This window comes from Pistacia vera, unplaced genomic scaffold (genome assembly GCF_008641045.1).
Source record: "Pistacia vera cultivar Batoury unplaced genomic scaffold, PisVer_v2 Contig105, whole genome shotgun sequence".
Taxonomy (NCBI): domain Eukaryota; kingdom Viridiplantae; phylum Streptophyta; class Magnoliopsida; order Sapindales; family Anacardiaceae; genus Pistacia; species Pistacia vera.
In genome coordinates this window covers 224873-237638 of record NW_022195082.1, presented here as the reverse complement: position 1 = coordinate 237638, position 12766 = coordinate 224873, and the positions used below count along the sequence as shown (strand labels likewise).

Sequence of the window (12766 nt, the reverse complement as noted above, 5' to 3'; positions counted from 1 at the left end):
GGAAATAAATGTTAGACGCATAAAGTTTTTTCTTTTTAACGACTAACAATTTAGTTGCTAATTGTTATTTGAAATAATTATCTGCCTTAGATGCTAAATGCGTAAAGGTAATTTAGTAAAATTGTATTGTGATTATTCAATTAAAATAAAACACTACTTGAATTCCTGTTATGAAACTCTAAATAAATAAGAAAATCAAATAAAGAAATAGACACAAAGCTAAATCATAATTTAACACTATTTTCCCTTTATTAAATTGTTGCTGCAATTGCTAGGCATCCAACAGCTATGGGGTCCCGAGATTGTACCCATCCGTGAAATTAGTGTGGATCGTTAATGAGTTGGTTTGATGGTTCAAAATAGTTGTGAAATAAGAAGTCCATGATCTTGCAACTGCTGCACTTCCTAAAAGGCTTTCAAGAAGTATGTTTCCAGCTGTGGTGAACGCTGCAAAGTCTCGTAATTCAATTCTTAAGTAAGCAAATGATCCACTTGCTACTGGGATATCTATTGCAAATTCCATGTAGCAGAAGAGAGAGAGCATTGCAGAAACATCAGAAGCAACATAGAATTAAATAATGGCTAGTCCAGCATCGCTATTAGCTTCCTGTCCAAAGAGCACAAAGATACTAGCTCCAATAACCGCACCAAATCCAAGCCAGGTGAGATTCCACTAGGTTAGGCAACGTTTCATGTCATTCTCAGTTTGTTTCCGAAGCACATCAATCTCATTGGCATCATCTGACCTGCTTATGAGACGATCCTTGAACCAAAAACGTGTCTGGGACAACACAAGAAGGTAGCTATCCCAGCTTTGAAAGGATTCTTCTGGTAAGAAATCTTGCTTGCTCCATCTCCTGTAACTTCTTTACTGAACCTCCTCACCATGCTTTTAGATGCAAGAAACTACTAAATGAGAAGAGTTATGAGCTAGTGTCTCATTTATGAGACAGTGATGGGAGAGGAATGTGAGGCCCTTATATATGATAGATATTTTCCTCAATTATTGATCAATTAATTGCTTTACTTCTTGCTCACAGTTGACTTCTTGTTGAAGATTCAGCCAAAATAAGGACTCTTGCTAGCTGGGGCTACTGTTTTCATTGGATGATTGTGCATTGATTTGCCTACTAATTGAATATTCTAATGATTCCCTCCCTAATTTCTGTAGATCATCATGTTTAAATAAAATACATTAACAGTTCTTTGTCTTGAATGGTTGCAACGCCGGTTGGGATCTGCAGTTTCATTTAAAATACTGTGAATTCCACCATTAAAAATAAGTCTTCTTCCTTTGGCGTGTACTTAACTTTTCATTTCTTGTAGATTTCTGCTTCAGCCCACCTCTGGATGATGACACCGTCCCTATTTATTATTTTATAAGCAAAGTAGACATTAATTGGGTCGTGTTCGATCCGTTCCACTAATATTATTGAGACAGTATCGTAGCAAAATACACGCACAAATATATATTTACAGTGACTTGAATTAGGATCAATATATCTGTAGAACCATTGAACAAAAAATTTGTTTTGTTAATATAGCAACTCAATTAAATGTATGAATCAAACCCATAATCCTAACTTTCCCAAATCAAACCCCTAACTCTAACTTCCCTTACCGTAAATCAAACCAATCCAAACCACTGAATTGGCAATAGCGAAAGATAGAGAAGGAGATGCTGGAGTGCCTTGGTGGCAAACCCTTCATCATCCAATTCATGTGATGGTAAGGTGGGAGGTGGTGCTGTCGAGGGAGTGATCAAGGTGGGCGCTGCTGGCTAAGGGAATGAGGTGGTGGAGTTGCTGGCTAGGAGGAAAAGGGTAGTGGGGGACTGTTTTGCTATTGGAGAAGGGGGTGTCCAGGGAGAATTTGAATTAGTCAAGCATATGTGAAGTCTAACTTAGGGCTGTGCAAAAAAAACCGATAACCGAACTGAACACGGTAATCGAACCGAACCGAACCCGAAAAATCGGGTCGGTTTCGGATAATCATAAAGAGATAACCGAATTTTTGGTTCGGGTATCGGTTATTTACTTTAAGGAAACCGGGTATCCGGTAACCGGTTTTATTTAAAAAAAAAAAAAAAAAAAAAAAAAGGTTAGTTTTTATTTTCAAAGGCAAAAGCGAAAAGCCCCAAATCCCTTATGCCCTAAAAGTTTATTCACTGCATCAAGTACTCAAGTCCCGCACACAGCCGCACTCGAACTCATCTCTCTCACTCTCAAATTCTCCAGTCTGCCGTACTCATCTCTCTCACTCTCAAATTCTCCAGTCTGCATCTGCAGTCTCCACTCTCCACTAAAGTCTAAAAATTCTCCACTAATCCACTGAAATTTTCTTCTTGAGACTGCAAATTATTGGGCTTCACTTTGCTCCAGCTCCATCACCTTTCTGCACTACCATCGCCGGTGCCGTTGGCTTGATTTTCAGTCTCCATCTCCGAGGTAAATATTTTTAGTCATTTTATGTCATCTTCACTTTGAGACAATGGGTCTGTTAGTGAACTAGGTGTTAAATTAATAAATTAATACAGCAAAGGTGATTCAAGATTCACGGCAAGAGATGCAGGAGTTGTTGCTGTTGAAGGACTAACTACAATTCTGGAGGGCCCTACCATTTTTGCTATTTTTGCCATTTTTTACGAGTGTTTGTTGCTGCAGTATTATGTTTGGTGGATTAAATGTAAAAGACATTTTTTATTTCTTAATTATATTAAATCTTAAGTATGTTTGATTCATTCAAAAAATTCATTGTGTGCATACCAGTGAACATAAACAGATTTAAACAGATGAATTAAACAGATGTTCACTGATATATATAGAAACCAGAAATTATTCGGGTCAAAAATTATAAGGATAAAACAAAAAATTAAACAGATGAATTATTGAATTTAATGAAATTCGGGTCACAAATTGGATACCTGGTTTTTGACCTGAATTTTTGTGTACTCGCAAACCGGGTATTCTAACAACCAGATCGGTTTGCGGGTACCTTTTTAGGGTACCCGGTTTTTGGTCAAAAGCGGAGCGGGTACCCGGTTTTGCATAGCCCTAGTCTAACTATCAGACAAAAATTTGATCGTATCAATAAGTTGAAAAATGTCATTTGTTTTATAATCGATGAAGTATATTGAAATATTGAACTCAAATTTTTTCTTTTTTTTTGGTCCACATATGCGATGTCGAACTTATCCACAATAGGAGTGTAAAATAAGAAGTAAAGAGTAGTATCATAAATTTACCATGGGACCTCGTCATAGAACCAGGAGCTGGCGGAACCAGGGGCAGATGTGGAGGTCCCGACGTTGGTGGAGGTGCCAATGTTGAAATGAAAGTTTCATTAACAAATAGATACAGCTCAAACCGGACATTACAACTCGGAGTCAACACTCTTCCTCCTTTCTTTCCCCCACAACACCATGGTAACTGAGAATTAGCTTCTTGAAGACATATAAAACAATCCCTAATCGACAGGCCTTGCGTGCACTATACCAGACTATACAGTGTTTGATTAATGCTAGAGCTTTTCCTCTTTACCGTCGCAAACTTATCAGGAGAATACGATGCTTTATTCGCGGCTTCGCTTATCAAACTCGACACTAGATCATCAAAATTGTCAGGTTCCATGACATCTCCGACATTTGGCTTCCACGTACTGGGACCTTGATTTCAACTAGAAAAGAAAGGCTCAGTATTCGAGTATTGTAGATGACACTCGTCATACCAAATTACGGCTTCTTTTTTAATAGGGCAATATCTTGTTACATCTGTGGTTGTAGAAACTACACAGTCTTGGCAAGCGGTGGAGTTGAGATCACCATAGCAGAGAAAGAGACCGTACACCTTGTTGGGGTCTTGGCCTGTGGTAGTGGCATGGGAAACAAGGTTGTTGTAGGAGGGAAGAGAAGAGAGGAGAAGGTTGAGGTTGGAGTGGTAGGTGCTGTTTATGGTGAAATTCTTTGTGGGTGGGCAAGAAGAAGCGAAGAATGTTGGGGTGATAAAAGTATTTGTGAAAGTGATTAACAGAAAGCTTGAGAGATAGAGGAGAACCACAAGGATCATGGTGTGAATGTATTTGTCTATCATGGCGTGTCAGAGTAGTGTTGAAGAGGTATTCAAATATTTGCCTATGCATAGGAGTCACCGTTAATGCAAGAGTCAATAAGAGTAGGTGAAGTCAATTTGGTGTTATCGTGGAAAAAGGTGTAGAATTCAATTAATTTGTCGAAAATTAGAACATATACAGCCAAGCTAATAGGTATGAATTTTAAAATATGAAGACCTAAAATAAAATATGACTTTGAGTAGTTACTTTAACTCTCACACAAAAAATTGAGTTAAATAGATTTGATCATGCTTGTTGCATAATGTTTTATTCTCTTCACTCATTTGCCGATCTAGAGAGCGTCTTTTATACATTGATTGTGCCTCGTAATTTACAGATCAAACCTTACATTTCTTTGATAAACCACAATTAATTTGCGTTTGGCACATCGCACTGGATTGGTGTAAATTGGATTGAGTTGGAGTGGATTAAATTTAATACTTTCACGTGCTTGAGACAACATCGGACTAAATATATAAGTAATTATTTAAATAAAAATGCAATCATGTAAAAAATTAAATTTATTTTAAAATTTTAAATAAACAATAATAAATCTTTTAATAACAATTTTGAAAAGGAAAAAGAAATTTACTCAAATTTTATAAATATTATATAATAATTCTTTAATTGACATTTTTTTTTTGTAAAAAAAAAAGAAAAAAAAAAAAAAAAAGAAAGGTGAATGAAATAATTAGTTCTCAGTAAACCCATTGGGTGCTGCGGGTATTTTTTTGTCAAAATAGTTCAGCCAAAATACAATCCAGTACACCCCAAAATTGGAGCTAAAAATGTTACAAAAAATAAATAAATACTGCAGCGGATGTGTTCATTATATTTCTAAAGTTACTGGTAGTTTTTAAGAAAGGAAATAATATAAAATTGTCTAGCGGGGTACCAAATTTGAAAGCGTTACCTCATTAATAGAGCACCCTTTACCATTTGATGGGGACTGATCCGATTTTGCAACAGTCCGAGTAAAAGAAAATGCAGGTTGGGTTGGTTTAGGAAGTTTTACTGCATCACTTACTGACATAGCAACTACTGATGATATAGTAGGTCTATTTATTGGATCTTCTTGAACGCACAATAATCCAATATGAATAAATTTTAATAATTCAACCGGAACACATGACTGCACCATTGTTGGGTCCATTAGCTCTAACGCTGTTCCTTCACACCATAGCTTCCATGCCTAAAACATTAGGTAAGTAATGAACATATATTAAGAGTATATCACATACTGGATTTTATTCATTAAAGTCACATATAGAGATAGTTACGTACATAAGCAACAAGGCTTTGGCTATCTTCTGAAAGAAAAAATCCGGTATTTTTTCTCCCACTTATAATCTCTAGTAGAAGAACTCCAAAACTAAAAACGTCTAACTTAACTGAAAATATTTCATTCATAGCATACTCTGGAGCCATATATCCACTATAAAACATTCAACCAAAAGAAAGGAAAATAAGTTAAAATAATCAGTATTTTTTCAAGTAATGAGGTTAAATCTGTAAAAGCATATTTGTTTTTCCAAAGATTAAGGAAACAAAACAAAATTGTAAGAAATGTGTACTCACTATGTTCCAACAACTCGATTGGTATTGGCTTCAATTTGGTTTTCACAAAATATCCTCGCCATTCCAAAGTCTGATATCTTTGGTTTCACCTCATGGTCTATCAAGATATTGCCAGTTTTGAGATCATGATAAATAATTTTGAGTCAAGAATCCTCGTGTAAATACAAAAGACCTCGTGCAATGCCATTAATGATGCTTACTTCCGGGCCATTAATGTGTTAAATTTCTCTTATAATATAAATGATTTATTGGTAAAAAAGATGAAAAAAAATTGCATCATAAGAGGTAATTAATTAATAGATAATCTACATCTTAAAAGATGTCTCAAAATTTACGTCCTAAATTATGTGTCATCTTTTTTGGTAATATCATGCCATTCATCAATAAATCACTTCTTTTGAATCTCAACACCATGTGAGATTACACATTACTTCGTATAAGAATTTTGAAATAATTTGTTAAATGAATAGTATTGTTATTAATTAATAGATCCGAGAATATGAACATGAGTAATTAGATACTCTTGTTTTTTAATTAATGCTAACTAAGACTCTAGACGTCAACTCTTGTATCTAAGGTGAAGATCGAGTTTACTTTTTATATATACGAATAGATACTTTGATAGGAGTTTACGAAATTTGTTCATTTTTTTTATATAAGTGAATCCTCTCAAGCTTGAATTATAATTTTTTGCAAAATTTTAGCAACTCTTGCAGGCAAGTTGTGTAAAAGTTAAGTCAGTAATTGAAAAAAAAAAAAACAACGAAATGAATATTTAAAATAAATGTTTTAAAATTTTAAAATTCTATAAGATTAACTGTATTACAAGGCAATATATTTATGGTCTTCCATCTAGACAATAGAGAGCTGAAGAATAATCAAATATTGGCGGAAATTAATGTCACCAAATCAATGAAAGGGGAAGCACTAAAATGAGAGACGACTTGTTGACGCTATTGACTATAAAGACTTGGAAGAATACAATAATATGCATGCATCCTGGAAATTTCTCATGGAAAATAGACTAAACTCTTTGTTATTTCACATTTCAGTTTCAAATGTCGGTGATATTGACCCTATTATTAAAAATTATTATTATTATTATTTTTTTATAAATATCTTCAGAAGTCCATTTTCAATAAATACTAGTCCACTAAGTTATGCCAAGCAGAGCCCTAGTTTCTGAGCAGCGAAATCTAGAATGCCAGGTGGTACGTACCACATTTCACCTATTAATTTTATTTCAAAATCAAAAAATACATCTAGCATATTTATTAAAATTATTATTCTAATGGTACCAAGACGAATCACCATTTACTATAAGAAAAATAGCTTTCGGCATCTAACAAAAATAGATACAGATCATCCAATTTAGGTGTTGATTTTCTTATATATCTAAATTTACGTATTCGTCATTTAGTTGTAGAATCGTTATCTCAGAAAGAATGAGCAATTAAATATTAAATACAGATCATCCAATTTGGCGTGGCATTGTTTAAACACTATAAAAAATATTTTTTTAATTTTTATTATTTATATTTATGTTAATTTGATTATTATTTATATTAATATTTATAACAATAAATTCATAATAATTATATAATTCAAAAAATGATGAAAAATTAAAAACAAAAATTTATTCAATGCAAATATTAAACTACAATAACTCAAAATAAAAATTAACACTAATTTAAAAACACTAAAATTAAAAGAAAATATAACATAAACTAAAATAACAATTTAGTATTTCGGTAGATTAGTTCCGATCCTCTAAAATTATCAAAATATTAGAAAGAACTAAAGTTGTTACATAAAAAGAGAAAGGAAGAGAATATTCTAAGGAATATTTTTGTGTGTGTAATATTTGGTACAATGGATTGGAGATGTAATAGTGTTTCACACCAAAAATCACATCAATTTGATGTTTGTGGTTGGAAATAGTCTTAGTGAGAAAAAATTAGTGGTGAATCCAAAAAATTTAGACGCTGAATATGGAAGGGTAATTTGATAAAAGTATTTTGTGATTATTCTATTAGTTGAAAAATATATCTTTTAATGAACAAAAAATTAGTAGTAAATTTCAATAATTTTAGACGCTGAATGTTGAACCTAAATTTGGTAAATTAATTTTCACTATCATGAAATTAGTTATAGAATGTGTATTTTAATGAGAAAAAATTAGTGGTAATTAAAAGCATTTGGTTTTTAGTTAGTCAATGTGCACGGCCAATTTGGCTTCTTACATTTCATAACTAAATCTTTGATGTGTTCCTGAACTTGAGGATTCTCAAGTGCCCGCATGAACCTATTTGAGTCTGTCCCAATAGGAAACTAAATATTCAAGCAAATTAAAGAATCAAAATGTATTTTTTAGTGAACAAAAAATTAATAGTAAATTTCAATAATTTTAGACGCTAAATGTTGAACTCAAATCTGGTAAATTACTTTCCACCGGTTCTATGAATAAGGAGACTTATTCTCCATGTGGTGAGAAACTGAGAATGATATTAGTCTAATTGGGCCCTTTTTTTTTTGCGACATACTTGATGTTGGCTTCTGTCAAATTTAGTATTATTTTTTATTTTCTTTTGTTTATTTATTTTTTATTACCTAAAATAGTTTGAAATAGACTCCTCTTCTATGCGGATATCCTAAAGTCTTTAACAGATCAAATAAGTAAAAGCTAATAACTGGATGTTAACCACCATTGGGTGGCTTGATAGTAAGAGAACAGAGGAAGATCTAACAAAATCTTCTAAGTTCAAATCCCTTTGATGGTAAAAAAGTAAGATGGTGATCTAATATATTCTTCTAAGTTCGAGTCCTTTTAATGATAAAAGAGTAAAAGAAGAATCTAACATGATCTTCTAAGTTCGAGTCCCTACAGTTGGTAATGCGGTAGCCATTAAAGTTTTTACCTGATCGGTAGTTTTAGGGTCCTGAGAGATTAGTTGAAGTGTGTGTAAACTGTCCCAGACACTTCTAATCATCAAAAAATAAATAATAATAACTGATTGTTCAAATTTAATTTGCATGTGAAAGACTTCAGAACGACCTCACCTGAGTATTTTCCCATATAATTCCTATGAAATACTTAATTTTCACTCTGTAAATCAAATGAAGGAATATAAGTGGCCCCCAAATGGGAAAGATAAGATAATTTTAATTTGACCATTGATTGAAGGTTTAAAAGCTAATGGAAAAAAGCTCTGTTTTAAAAACGGACCGGACCGGCCGGTCGGACCGGTTGGACCAGGAACCGGTAGCTTCTCCGGTCGGTTAGGTCTCAGGGGGGTTTTTGAAATATTTTAATAATGAGGGTTACTTTGTATTTTATAGGGGTATTTTGAAGATATATCAAAAGTTTAGGGATTAATTAATAATTTATTGGGGTATTTTTGGAATAATAAAAAATTTTAGGGATCAATTTGAACTTTTTAGGGGAATTTTGTAATATATTGAGATTTAAGGGTTAATATGGAATTTTTAAAAATAAAATATTGCTGGCGTCATCGGTCCAACCGACCGGTCCAACCGGTTGGACCGATTGAACCGTGACCCGGACAGCAAAACGGTTTGCCCTCCGGTTGGGTTTTAAAACAATGGAAAAAAGAGATCAAAGTGGAAGGAAATTTGGGTGCAGTAGGACGGAAAGCTAATAGGTAATAGGTAGCCAGTTGTGTGACATATGATTGCAAGGGTTTAAATATTCATAGAAAAAAGAGATTAAAATAAATGCATGCATCCAGGAAATTTTCAGGAAAATAGACTAAATTCTTGTGTAGTTCACGTTTCAGTTTCAAAACCAATTTCGTTTTCCAGCAGGTATATGAAAACTCTTTCATGGTAGGATTTAATTTCGCTCTAAAAGTCAGTGATAATGACCATTATTACAATTTTTTTTTTTTTTTTTTTTTTTTTTAAAACATATCTTCATAAGTCCATTTTCAATAAATCTAGTCACTAAGTTATGCCAAGCAGAGCCCTAGTTCCGAGCAGAGAAATATAGAATACCAGGTGGTACGTACCACATTTCACCTAATATGTATTTCAAAATCAAATAATACATCTAGCATATTGTTAAAATTACTATGCCAAGACATATCACCATTAATACTACAAGAAAAATGACTTTTGACATCTAACAAAATTAGATACAGATAGTCCAATTTAGGCATTGAAAGTCTTGTGTCTAAATTTGCGTAGTTGCCATTTAGTTACAAATCGTTGTCCCAGAGAGAAAAGGCAACTAAATATATGCAGCAAACTGAGACTGGAAACTCCTGTGGTGGCCAGACGGTCGTCTGGGAAGTCCAAGGTAACGAAAAAGAGGCCACAAGATGTTGTTGCAATAGCCATTGTAGTATTGATGAACAATGTCCTCATCAAGGAATACAGGAATACACCTCTGCAATAGCAAATAACAATTATAGTGTTGATGAACTATGTTTTCTCATCCAAGTATTTTATACATTTATCATATGTAAGATACCAATGTCAGAAATCATATAATAAAGTCATTACTTACCAATGTCACAAACACATAACAATGAATAAGGACTTAAATCACAAAATGATTTCGATGACAGAACTTTATACCTTTTAAGCCAATGCTTTAGTAAGTGCTTTCTGTCCAATCTCATCTGGCACATTTACTCCAGCCCATCATATCCATCTCGCCTCAACTCCTTCGCACCTCAAACAATACATCCATAATGCATATAGTTTCTCAATTCAAGTGAAAAATGCCATCTCATTAATTAAAACTAAACGAGATATTCAAATAAAACAAGAAATACAATGCAAACACTATAAGAGAATTAAGAATTTGAGTGGACAAACAAATGAAATGATAGTTCAAATGCCACTTACCCAAGGGCACTGATCAGACCCCTAGCACTTATCTCTAGAGACCAAGAGTCTTCACCTGTCCTGCCTGCAGAGACCGGGAGCCTATTGGCCACCACTAGCAGTCGCTGCTTCAAAGGCCTTCCATCTGCCCTTTCACCTCCGTCACTCACCCTTGTACACACTTCCAACTCTTGGTCAACAATAGAGGGTCCCAAGTTGTCATTGTCTTTTACCCTTGGTTCATGCTTATATAATTCAGGCCCCCCATTATTATCAGTCGCTTCAATCAGAAGGGATGCCCTGCAGCTTTTCCTTAGGTCTTTTTCTTTCTTATCTCTTAAGGGCAGTTCCAGAAGATTTGTTGTACTTGGACCGGGGGAGAAATTACTGTTGTAGTTCTTTCTAGGCATAAGCTCACTCTAGAACCAACCGCCAATACCAAATTTATGAGTTCTCACAACAATTGTGTTTCCTACACTTGTTTCAAGTAAATTAAGTTCTTAGTAATTAAAATGATGCACGCTAGGTTTTAATCATCAAAATATCGGGTACCAACTAGTCAAATCCTATTTAGCATTGGCTTTAACAATCGTTACTAACATTCTACGAAAGTGAAATTTCTTGCATTTCTAATTTGAAAAAGAACAAGCATGGACAGTAGATAAATCAAAAAACACACAAACAAATGGCAAGAAGTCAGACAGAATGATAAAAAAGAGGAAGGCATCCACAAAATTACATGAGGCAACAGAAAGTCATCTACCATAGAGTCCTGGTTACTTAAGCCATTATCAAAATCCAACAACCCCAATCTCTTACCATCTGGATTCTCACTTTGACCGCCTGAAGAAAGTAAATTAATAAAAAATGTTTGGACACAAGTGAGATTTGAATGACCAGATCAGTTACAACATGAAAATAGGTTGGGTTTACTGACATTTGTGAACTTCAAAACACGGACTGGAATCGGACGAGAAGATGGTGGAGAAGAGTGGACTATGGAAGAAGAAGATTGAATGAATGAACGACGCCGAGAAGAATAATGGACTGCAGTAGTGAGTGGAGAAGAGAAGATGCGCGCAAATTGAAAGGGGAAATTGGGGAATTAGGGATTGGGAGTTAGGTTGGGTTTATATATATAGAAATGGGTTTTTAGTAAATAAATAGAAAATTTGGTCATTTCTGCTCACTAGTTTTTTTAAGTAAGTTTATAACAAAAGCTTGCCTTTATAGCCATGAAGAATACTCAACATAACTATATTTACATTTTAGCTACACAAATATAATTTTATAACTAAAAACTTAAAAATTCTTACTGTAAAAATAATATCTATGGCAAGTATATTAACATTTTGGTTACGTGACCACTAAATTTATAAATAAAGAAAAAGATCATTTGTCAAATATATAATGAATTCATAACTAAATATTAAATTATTTACTACAGATATATGGAAGTCGTATCTATATATCAAAAGATATTGATATAGATATAATGTGTTAAACTGTTAATAGCTAAATATTGAAATTACTTGTTATGAATATTTTTGATTTGTAGCTAAATATTATAGTTATTTGCTATAGACATATGGTGTTAATAGCTAAATATTGAAATTACTTTTTATGAATACTTTTAATTTGTAACTAAATATTATAATTATTTGCAATGGAACAAATAATTTATATCAAAAATTTATAATTTATTGCTTTGATTAAAATCAATTGTAATAATATTGCTATAATTAACAAATTTAATGTTAATTACGAATTTATAGCAATATTTTTATATTAAATAGATAATATGATGTCATAAGAAAAATTCTAATATAAAAAATAAAACATTGATAAAGTCATTTTCAACCAAATAATTGTTTACTCATAAAATTTTTCATAATTTAAAATGTTATGAACTGATTATTTTGCAAAATATGAATGTTTCAATGTTATAACAACCGTTCCTAGCCATTTAAGAATTTTCAGCAACCCGCAATATCAAATTTAAAAAAAAAAAAATAATAATCATATAGACTAATGTAATCATTGTATCACTTTATGATTAATGTAAAAGAAAAATAGTTTTCATAGTAATATATACAGTTTTCAAAATAACTAACAATTTATCCTATAGTTAAAAGGCAGTATGCTACTCAACTACTAAATCTAACATTAATGTTCTGATTAGTCCATGATAACAGAAGTACCCCAAGCTAAGCAATGAAAAAGCCAACAA

At 32.9% G+C, this 12766-nt stretch overlaps 1 long non-coding RNA gene and 1 pseudogene across 3 annotated transcripts; both read right to left on the bottom strand.

Annotated features, from left to right (window-relative positions):
- Positions 1–4990: 4990 nt before the first annotated feature.
- LOC116127751 lies at positions 4991–7825 on the bottom strand (annotated as a pseudogene).
- Positions 7826–9998: 2173 nt separating this feature from the next.
- On the bottom strand, positions 9999–11641 carry LOC116128106. 3 transcript variants are annotated; one of them, XR_004127699.1, is made up of 4 exons: positions 11356–11641; positions 10558–11008; positions 10285–10373; positions 9999–10093 (listed from the first exon to the last, which is right to left on the bottom strand). It is a non-coding gene; the product is annotated as an uncharacterized LOC116128106 (long non-coding RNA). The 3 variants fall into 3 exon arrangements; XR_004127698.1 differs by having other exon boundaries at positions 10285–10381; positions 10558–11641; XR_004127696.1 differs by having other exon boundaries at positions 10558–11641.
- Positions 11642–12766: the final 1125 nt, after the last annotated feature.